Source organism: Microtus ochrogaster, chromosome 16, assembly GCF_000317375.1.
Source record: "Microtus ochrogaster isolate Prairie Vole_2 chromosome 16, MicOch1.0, whole genome shotgun sequence".
Classification (NCBI taxonomy): Eukaryota; Metazoa; Chordata; class Mammalia; order Rodentia; family Cricetidae; genus Microtus; species Microtus ochrogaster.
In genome coordinates, this window is record NC_022018.1 from 19,422,497 (window position 1) to 19,433,667 (window position 11,171).

The 11,171-nt window shown below is 41.1% G+C and overlaps 1 protein-coding gene across 1 annotated transcript in view; it reads right to left on the bottom strand.

The window, feature by feature from the left end:
- Window positions 1-11,171, bottom strand: part of Epc1 (enhancer of polycomb homolog 1) — a 97,639-nt gene that overhangs the window by 74,128 nt on the left and 12,340 nt on the right. The gene's annotated exons all lie outside the window — the stretch shown is intronic.

Genomic DNA, 11,171 nt, shown 5'->3' on the forward strand with positions numbered 1-11,171 from the left:
GCGGGCTCTGGAAAGACCGGCGCCACGAGCGGCCGGGATGCTCGGGCCTGCGTCCCGGGCGCGGGCACCTGTCACCGCGGAGCTGGCCGCGCGGGGCGAGCGCAGCGCAGTGCGGGAGGTCCAGGAACTTGGAAATAAAAATGCACGCGAAACCACAAGCTTACTCTTAAGTCAAACAAACTTTGAGTTATAATTCTGATCAGGTTCTGCATCAAATCACTGGTCAATCTACCACCCACTCATATATTCAGTTGCAAAGTAGTTTTTTCCAAGCCTACATTTTATTCACCCCCTTTAGTTTAACTGAAGCAAACAGAATAATTACTCCAAATTGTAACAATCTTTGGTGAAACAGTTTGCAAATCCCAAAGCCAATCCAATATTGCTAGCTCGCTTGAGCATTTCTGCTGTATTAGAAAAACGTTACTTCAGTGTAGCCGTAGGTTCACACTCTTACCATCTGTTCTCTGGGAAACTTTGTAAAATCGAATCAAAGACCTGTGGCGGTTCGGTGGCCACACCAGGAAGGGGAGAGTAAAAGTTAATTTATTGAAAAAAAGGTGTTGATAAAACTTCTAATATTTGGTTTGTATTATACATGAAAATAAACACCCAGATACCTCTTTTTAGTGAGATATTTTATAAACCGGGAAAGCTGTTAGGGTGAATTTTAAAAGTTTGGCGGCAAAATTCCAAATGTTCATCACAATTTTAAAAACGTGTTCTAAGTCTGCTTTCGGCCCTGAGGGCTACATAGTAAAAATAATCACCATACTTAAATACAGGGTTTGATATGAACTGTTAATTAGTTTAGCGTGCACAGGCAATCTCTTAGGTTTGTTTCTATGTAACATTAATTACAACCTTTGTCCTAAAAGAACATGCTTTGCTACACCAGACCCGGGCAAGCGGACAAGCAGAATACAGACTGCAGTTCTCCAAGATTATCCTAAAACTCCAATACTGACAGCTCATTTCTGGGAGGCAGTGGGACTGTCACCTGCCTTTCCTCCAGCATCTAGGTTGGCTAACTGCCTCTCCCGAGGAATTAGGATGAAAACCAATGCTTATTATTGGAACTGGAGGAAGTAGTCTGTACCTAGGGTGAGGCTCTAAGTACTCACAAAAGGTTTGGGAGATGATATCCCAGTGAGATCATGTAGTTAAGCATGCGTTATGGAAGGGGAGAAGAGAGGGAGGGATAGACAGATCTCAGAGCCATGGAGACCATAGCACATTCCGGGAACCCAAAGAGCTGCCGGATTCACTGTGAAACACAACTCCTGTATTTAGCTAGGTTCAACAGTTAGGGAAACATTGGCTAAACATTATGGTAGCAGTCCCCAGGCCTATAATATTAGGCTACTAAAAATCCTAGTTAGAGAATTTATAGTTGGGAAACATAAGATTTTAGAAGACAAAATAGTGTCTACTGACTGAGCCAAGGAAATAAATTATTTAATCTTCACCCTTGGTAGCATGCACGAGGGCCTGGGTTCCAATCCCAGCAACACAAAACAGACTGCCAAGCAGCTTGTGGCTATATGCTGTCCACCTCCTACACCATAAGTAATGGGCATGGCTGAGATAATCTCTTTGTTTTCTAGAAACTCTCAAATCATCCACGACCAACTTAAATCTACATGCAAATCAGTGTGCCTTTGCATGCAACATGCCTGCTAAGGGGCACTTGTTTTCAAACCATCCATCTCCTTGTACCCTGTAATCCAAGTCCAGGTCCTTCTCGGTGTCCCAGCACCCTGGAGTTCCACTCCTCTGCTACATTCATTCCATACATCCTTGTCCTGAGAAGCAGGACACTGAGGAAGCCTCAGATCTAATCTTTTTAGCTCTCCTACTCAAAGATTCCTTAGGAAAAACCATGGGCCCCTATCTTTAACATTTTATTCCAATTTTCACTTAAACCTCCATCTTTTTCTAAGTATCCCCAACAAAAGCGATATGAAATTCTCAATGCTGCAAAAATGTATACTAGTGCTATATGCTGAATACACTTAATTTTCCTCAAATGGAAACATCTTTGAAAAGAGATTTGTCATCAAAAGAGCTATAATCCATATCACAAATAGATACTAAAGAGGTGATAATGGGCTATCTCTGTAGGGGACACAAACATGACAGCACAGCAGAAGAAAGCAGTCAGGGCAGGTGTGGTACCCCTGGGATTTCAGCACTCAGAAGGCCGAAGCAGGAGCTATCCTCCCGTGTTGCAATCAGCGTGGACTATGTAGGGGACACTGTCCAAAACAAAAACCAAACAAGCAAGCCAGCAACTCTCTCTTTCTCTGTAGGTGTGGCAGCAGACAAGCTGAGCAAACATCATAGATGGCAGTATGGGACTTGATTCTGAAAGATGCCAAGGGGAATGACACAGTAGAAGAAAGAAAGGTATTAGTGGAGGAGCTGAGCTGTATGAACAGGACGGTGGGAGTAGTGATTGCCAGGTACTCGGGAAAATGGAAGAGTTACTCAGCTAGGGAATAGCAGGAGGCACCCACAACAATCTTGTTACAAAAGTAACAAGTACAAGTGGCGGGCATTTGAAAGATAGTATCAAAGTAGAAAGTAAAGAGATACTTATCTCTTTGGAGTGGGATTGCAGGTGCTCTTGCTGTTTGTTCTCAGATAGGGTTTTGAAATGAAGTTTAGGCTGGCCTGGAACTCACAATCCTCCTCCCTCTGCCTCATCAGTGCTAAGATACAAGTGTTAGAGGTCTATCCATCGCCCCCCACATCCCACCATGAGATGCAAGGTTTAATCAATGGAAATAATAATTACTTATAATATTGTCACCCTGATATTATGAACATAGTTCAAAATGTGCCTTTAGCAGGGCTTCACAGTACACACCACAGGTCAAGCTGCCTGAAACCCAACTTCTACTTCATGTCCTCTTTACCCAAGTCATGTGTTTGTAGTTGCTCCATATTTTGCCCATAAGGAAAGCTTAAGTTGGTTTTAGGATGCAAGTCAAGACCTCCTGTAATGCTGCTCACATTACTCCCCATTATTACCCAAGACAAGCTTGTCCCTGTTGATTCTCAACTCCAGCAATAGCACAGCTCTCCTATCTCCAGGTTTTGACTCATGCTTTTAGACCTTCTTGACCAGCGCGAGACTACCTTCAGGAATCCTATCTTACAACAGTGTCTTGAAGATTGAACAAAACAATCCACGAAAAAATTTAGAATGGTCCCTGGCCACAGAGCAGTCTGTAGATTCAAGTTATTGCACTTGGTGGCACTGAGAATGGAAGAAATGACCTCGCACGCCCAGTGTTCTGTACTCAGCTTGTGTATCATCCTTAGCCCTGTTTCTCTTTTGTTTTGTTTCTTTGCCTGTTTTTTTACATACTCAGGCTGATGTGAACTACTCTCCATCCTTTTGTCTCTGCTTTCAAGTGCTACTAAGAAAAATTTTATTATCCTTCAAAATCCAACTCAATATCACCTCCTCCATTAAACTGACAACTTAATTCATCTAAACTCTACTTTTCTAATCTGAAAACCAAACAAGGAATTAAATAAACTCAAAAATCCTTAAGCCTACATGAACCTTGCATTTTCTGAAGTCAACTGCACTTTGATCAGCAAGAATAATGCCCACCGCTTACTGCACACTCACCACACTCTTGGCAGTAATGCTCCACTCCTTCCAAGCTATCCCTACTCGATGTGTCTGCTGGGTTAGAGATGGCAGGGGAGCTGCCTACTGTCACAAAGCTGGTGAGAGACACTACAGAGGCTAGAACAGAATCTCTACTATCTTGATTTTAGAGGGGCAGTCCCAGAAATAAGATTTAAGTGGGGAGGGAGAACATAAAATGGGGAAGGAGGGATAGTAGGGTGCAAAGAACATGCTGGGTATTGTTCTTTAGGAAGGTGGAAGAGATATGGACACGTTTGCACTAAAAGCAAAGAATGGTTACAGATGGACTAACTTTAGGACAATCTTCTCAATTATAAGGAGGAAGACATAAAAGCAGCAATGGAGAGTAATACAAAGAGTTAAATTCTTTGATAGGACAACAAGATTAAATACCACAATAGCAAGTTAGTTAGCAAGAGTCCAGCTTCCTCGTTCCTGTAAGCACTTAATATTTATTTACCAAATATTTGATTTAGAGTTAGGGCAAAGCAGTCTGTGCTAGAAAAATAAGAAAATGCAGTATGTATAACCTCTCAAAGGGAGATGCTACTTTTGCATGCAATTGGGGAAATAGGAAAATAATATCTTTAAATATGGATGGACTAAACGAGAAAGGAGGCAGTATTGAATGAACATGCTTTTATTTAAGGCTACAATTTCCCTTAACTTGTTGTTTTTAATTTTCACAATAAGCTACAAAGAAATGACAGTAAATAATTTTTCCAACTAACACTTAGCAAAATTTAGTCTGAATGATAAGTTGGTTTTTTTTAACCTAGAAAATGCTAGAAAGGAAATACTACAGTTTATATTGCAATGTATTTACTAAAGTATCAATCTACATGCTGAGTTATCTACATTGTGATTTATGCCTACAATTTAAAAACTTTATGAAGTGATCTCACCAATATGGACATTTAAAAAAAATCTCATCCAGCGTATCTTATTATGTAAACTACATTCTAAAGTCATAGAAAACCCACTTAACACCACTGCAGAGTTTGTCAAATCAGAACTTCTACCCCTCTAAGGGTGAGTGAGTTTGACAGTCTTCAGTTCCTACAGGCAGGCAATTGAGACCCTGATTGCATTCTAATGGGGTGTTTACCTAGAATAGCTGGAGAAGGGTGGAAAGCCAGAGGTGGAAACCACTGACACTTGAGCGGCAACTTAGTGTTTAGCTGAGAAACCAGAATTCTTTTCTAAGTCATGGATCTGAACAACTAGGTGGCCCAGAAGAATAAAATTCCATATAGAAAAATATTTAAAAATGTAAGAATTAAACTGTGTTCAAAATAATCTAGCAGAGTATATCTCACATGAGTTGTGTTAATTACTGTTGACTCACTCAGCCCACTAGGGTGCTCACAAGAGGCTTGGGGTCCAGGAAGGACCATGAGTCAGAGCAGGAGGAAGACTGAGCTTCAGAGAACAAGCTTCGGGTTCCATTTCCCGAGGAACACACCTGTGAGTCAGTCAGGCACAGTTGGCACAGGAGGGGTGACGGAGTGAAATCTGAAGGAACAAAAAAGCCGCCAGTAAAATCGTGCCCTAAGTGAGTGATCAGACAGGGTCTGGACGGGTGGGAGATGAGAAGCAGTGGGGAAAGCCAGGCCGCACGGAACTGCTACTGCTTCTGTAACAGGATGGGATGTTTTCTAGTGTCTTTATAACCCTGGGTACAGGACTGTCTTTCTTGTCATCAAATAAGTTAACTTTAGCAAAACAGAGTGCTGTTTTCCACTGTGTTTGTTTTGACTGACACTCTGAGATACCCTCTGCATCCAGTTCCTCGTCCTTTCCACAGGAGGGAAGAGAGAGGTACGAGTCACACAGCACAGGATGGAGCCCCAGGGAACACCAAGAGTCCAGAGATCAGGGAAGAAGAGCCTGGGGACAAGCTGAGCTCATCAGGAGAACAAAGGAAGGAGACTGTCCTCAGAGAGCAGAGGGCAAATGTCAACTCGTTTCCAAGTGCTGTTCTATAATGATTTTCTTCAATTTTTATGTTTTTCTCTAGTGTTGGAGGGAAGTGCCGTATATAGCTCAGAGGAGAACTTGTCAGGACTCTCTCCGCCTTTGGATTCTGGGCACTGAACTAGGTTGTCAGGCTGGGAAGCAGGCACTCTCACCCGCTGAGCCATCCCCCCCCCCCCCATTTAGACTTTTGTAGTTTGTTATCACAGGCTCAAGCATTTGAACACTTGGGCTCAGCTAGTGACACTGTTTTGGGAAATGGCAGAATTTTCGGGGTCTAGCTGGCAGGCATAATTTGGGACTGTTTGAGGATTCTCCACTAGAGAGGCTCTCTGCTTCTGGACAGTGCCACATAACCAGCTCCTGCTACCATGAATCAGACATGCCTTTGCCACAAGACTGACCTTTCCCTCTCAACTGTTCTTCCCCTAAGTGTTCTGTCTGCTATTCTGTCATAGCAACAAGAAAAATAACTGATTCCTTCACCTACCAAAGAACTAGAAGAGAAATATAGGTTCAGGTTGAGGCCCTAGCCCGTGGTTCTCATGGCATTAACCCTCATGACATTTCTTGCATTAAAGGGGTGCATTCCATACATGCATGCATTGTATATCCTCCTTCTGGGTCCAAAAATGCAGGTGCTACTGCACCAAACACCCATCTGCCTCAGGGAATTGCAGATGGAGACAGAATCCACATCCGGATCTGACTTCCTGATAGGAGTTTCCCAAACATGGGACACATAGGCCCAAAGCCTAGACAAGCAGGGCTGTGTTCACACCTTGAGATGTGGTAATATATTTGTTTAATCCATTTATTCACAAGGTTAACATTTTGGTATTTTCATTTCTGCCAATCTTTTTGGGCTTACTTTGTTAGGTTTTGGTTTTACTTTTTCTTTACTTGTTTTACATTGTCAGAACAACACTACATATTCTTGATAACACTACTGCTATCTGCTTCATGGCCTTTGTACCTTCATACAATTTGAGGATGTCCCATTATTACTAAATATTCTTTTAAAAGTATTTGATTATTTTTCAGATAGGATCTCACTGTGTAGCCCAAGCTGGCCTCAAACTGCCACCTCTTGCCACAGTATCCCACTCTGGCTAACTATGTTCAGTCTCATATATACCATATGTACCACAGTTTTCTTAAGCATTAGCCTCTTAAGAGACCCTTCACATACACTGACTCTTATTTACTATAAAGAACACATATAAGACCAGGCGGTGGTGGTGCATGCCTTTAATCCCAGTATGCAGAAGGCAGAGGTAGGAGGATCTCTGAGAGTTCAAGGCCAGTCTGGGCTACATAGTGAGTTTCAGGACAGCCAGGACTGTAGAGAGAAACCCTGTCTCAACAGACAGACAAACACATATAATCTTAACAGAACACTTGTAAAAATGACTTAAATTTTTCATGGTTTAAGACAGAAAAGACTGAATGTGTGATTCTTTGAATAAAGATGATTCTGTATCTATAAAAATTAAGGTTGACAACAGCTCTTCATCTTGAATAGCTGGGCAAAAACCCCTTGGTCCTAAATACTAACGTGTCTTTCCAGATATTAATTTGGCATTTTCCAAAAGTATGTTTTTATAATATACCAGTCCAGATACTCTGAGATAAAAGCTACATATAGTTATATATATGCCAGCAGGGACTGGATGGGTAGATCCATGACAACACTTGACTAGCATGCTAAAGACCCTGGTTCCATCCTTGGCTCTAAAGAAATAAAAGAACACATGAAAATTAGTATGGACCACACCTTGCCCTTTAAAAAGCTATGGGTTCATGATGTATAGGCTCAGAGGCAGCCTACAGAAAGAAATGCAGAATACAACATATCTCAAATGTCTCTGAATGTACCTATAGCACACTTTGGCAAATTCTAGTCAAGAGAACTCAAGGAAATAAAATTTCTAACCACATTATGCATCTAATTATCTAAGATGCCTGATATACAAACTTCAAAAAACCTTGAAAACCTATATAGTCATAAAGTATTATATTTATTACCATTGATTAAGATTTTTTTAATATTTTATTTTTATGTTTAGTTATGTGTGTTATGTGCGCGTACTCAGGTGCCCATGGAAGTGTGAAGAATGCATGGACGGCCTGAAGTTAGAGTTAGGGTGCCTGTGAGCCACCCCACAAGGGAAGTGGGAACTGAACAGGGTCTAGTCTCCTGCAGTTAGCAGAAAAAAATGACATATAAAAAATGAAATACAGGTGCTGGAGAGATGGCTCAGAGGTTAAGAGCATTGCCTGCTCTTCCAAAGGTCCCGAGTTCAATTCCCAGTAACCACATGGTGGCTCACAACCATCTGTAATGAGGTCTGGTGCCCTCTTCTGGCCTGCAGACATACACACAGACAGAATATTGTATACATAATAAATAAATTTAAAAAATGAAATACAGAGGAAGCTAAGCACAGAGAATTCTTTGAGAAGCCATGCCCACGTTCTCAAACACACCTTTCTGTCTTCGAGTACCTCTTTCTTCTAACCCTTGTGTTTTTCTTTTAATAAAATCTCCAACTCTAGTTCACTAAAACAGAAGAAAAGCTAATCAAAGACATTCAGGTGCCAGTGAGGGTGGAGGGCGTGGCCATGGGAGCGAAACGATCAAGGTCCACCCTGGGAACCCACATAAAGGCAAAGGCGGGAACCAGCTCCCCAAAGGTCAGGACATAACCCCCACCACACACACACATACACAATAATAATGAGTAAAACATTTAAAAAGCTTTTGAGATAATATGTGATTTGTAATGAAACTATGCCTTCAGTATTTGCTATTAGTATGTATATCTACATGATGGGCAAAGACTAGTTTAGAGTTTTAATCCTCCAGAAGCAGGAATTTCAGTGACTGAGTCAAGGGAGAGGGTGCCTTAGGAGCCCCTAATACTTGACAACAGACAAAAGGGTTTTTCTTTTTCTTTTCTTTCTTTTTTTTTTTTTTTTTTTTTGCCTTCATCACTAGGGATGAAAATCAGGGCCTCTTGCATGCTAAGTACTCATCCTGCCCCACAAAAGGTTCCTATAGTACAGCTGGATGTAGCTTTGCACTGTGTGTGCAAATGTGATTTAGGGATCCAAGCAGCTCACAAACACATCTTTAACACTAGAGAAGAAGGATGTGGGGTTAATATGAAGAAAATGACAAAGACCTTATAATAAAAGCTGACATGAAATGATTCAAAAAAAATTGTCTAGGGAGGGAAAAAATCTGCAACTGGTGCGATATTCTTCCCAAAAAAGGATGGAGAATTTCCTTGTAATAGGTTGAGAAAACAATTAACACAATAGAAACCAACAACAGCGATGTAAACACTTCACCCATTTTAAGTGTTACATGTATAAAGAATCAATTTAAATCTTCACAAAAAAGCTTGATTATGTCTTATATAATAAGATGTTCTGGTCTTTTTGTTTGTTTGTTTGTTTACCAAGCCCTACCCCATGCCAACATATTTGTATGACAACCAGGGGGGAGAGAACAAAGGAAAAGATGTTTTTGACCTTGTTAAATTTATTTCCTGTTCACATAAACAGGCTACACTATTTTATACCCTATTTTGAAAGGTATAGTTTGTTATCTTTATACTTCCAGATTACAAAATTATTTATCAAAATAAAACACGAGCAAAAGTTATTTACTTATATCTAGCTTAGGCAAAAAGTATATTTATTGTTTCTGGTTCTCTTTAAATTTAGAAATCAATATTCAATAATCACAGAGTAGTAGGGCACTAATTGATTTGGTCTTTAAAAGAGTTAAATATGAAGCATTCCAATACACAGAGAAAAGTGTAACACAGAAAAATGGTGCAGAATGCAAAGCAAGCCTGCAGAGATGACAGCCTCCAAACCTAGGCAGGGTGCTGAGAATCATGGGGGAATGGAGAGGGATGAGGGCACTGGCTGGGCAAGCCTGGCAGAACACCTGAGGTGACTCCTGGGCCTGATGTGGTGCAGGGAGAGAATTGCATGCAAATATGCAGGTGCGGGTGCTCCTGCGCGTATGAGCACACACAAATAAATAGGTTTATAAAATAATTTTTAAAGGTATATGAGGAAACTTTCATTCTTTTAGAGCTAAAATCACTAATTAGTCAAACATTTAAAAAATTAGCACGGGTGAATCTCAGTGATAGTATCTGAATAAATTTATTGCAGACAAGTTTAAATGTAGATATTATGAGAAGTTTCACTCAAAGTCCAACAAATGGCAACCCCAGTGGCACATGGTCATCATCAGTACACTCTAGGAAGGCGAGGGCTGAAGAAACTGAGTTTGAGGCCAGTCTGGGCTACAAAGTGAGATGCTGTATAAAACAGTCAAGAATAACTCTAAAAACTTGCACAGTTACATGTTTGAAAATTTAGAATTCTATGTACTTATTATGCAAAATAATATGTACATTCAAATTTAAAAGTGAATTATTCGTTTGGGTTTAAGGCAGATTCTCATGCAATTCAAGTTCGCTTGAGCCTCTGGTGGTCGCACCTCTACTGTGATTGGAGTTCAATTCATTATTAATAAAACCTGCAGTTTAATTTTCAGAGTTACTGTGCCCATTCAGTTTTTTTTTAACATTGTAGCTGAATATTGAGAAAATGAAAGATCTGGGGCTGGAGAGGTGGCTCAGCTGTTAAGAGAGCGCTCTGCCCTTCCAGAAGACTTGATTACGGTTCCCAGCACCCACATCTGATAGTTTACAAGCACAGGTTAACTCCACTTTTATGGGACTGGTCGCCCTCTTCTGGCCAATAAGAGAAATTGCATTCACATGTGCACCCCTCCCACCAAATACATGTATACATAAAAAGAAAATAAAACTAATTTTAAAAGACAAAATCTTAGAATCATATGTGTGCTGCAGCTGAAACACACGTGTGTGAAGCTTTTGGTTCCTATGCACAGGACGCTTTCTGTTCTCTAAGGTAACATCTATGTTGCTCTGCCATTAGTCTAGCACAGTTAAGCTAATATTTTACTACCTGTGAATTTTTATTCACTTGGGGAAAAAGGCTGTTGTATTAGAAATATAAACTAGGGGCTGGAGAGATGGCTCAGAGGGTAAGAACACTGGCTCTTCCAGATATTCTGAGTTCAATTCCTAGCAACCACACGGTGGCTCAGAGCCATCTATAATAGTATCTGGTGCCCTCTTTGGGTGTGACACCCTCTCGGTAAGGTTCGTGCGCCACCGTATCGTACGCGAGTTGGGCAGGGCCTGGAGATTGAAAGAACACACAAGAAACCTAGGTCATTTGACAGGAGATCAGCCGAATGCCATTTATTTAACTTTGGGGAAACCCTTACACACCTCGCTGCTACACAGGGATTCCCCCCAGGCAGATGGAAATTGCCACACCCAAGATGGAGTAAACAATGCCCTACAGCAATCACCAGGCAGGGCAGAGGGAGCACAGGAACAAACAGGATGTTTTAGCTGGCTGACCAGAAACTGTCCTCAAGATGAACCCCAGGAGCAGGGGT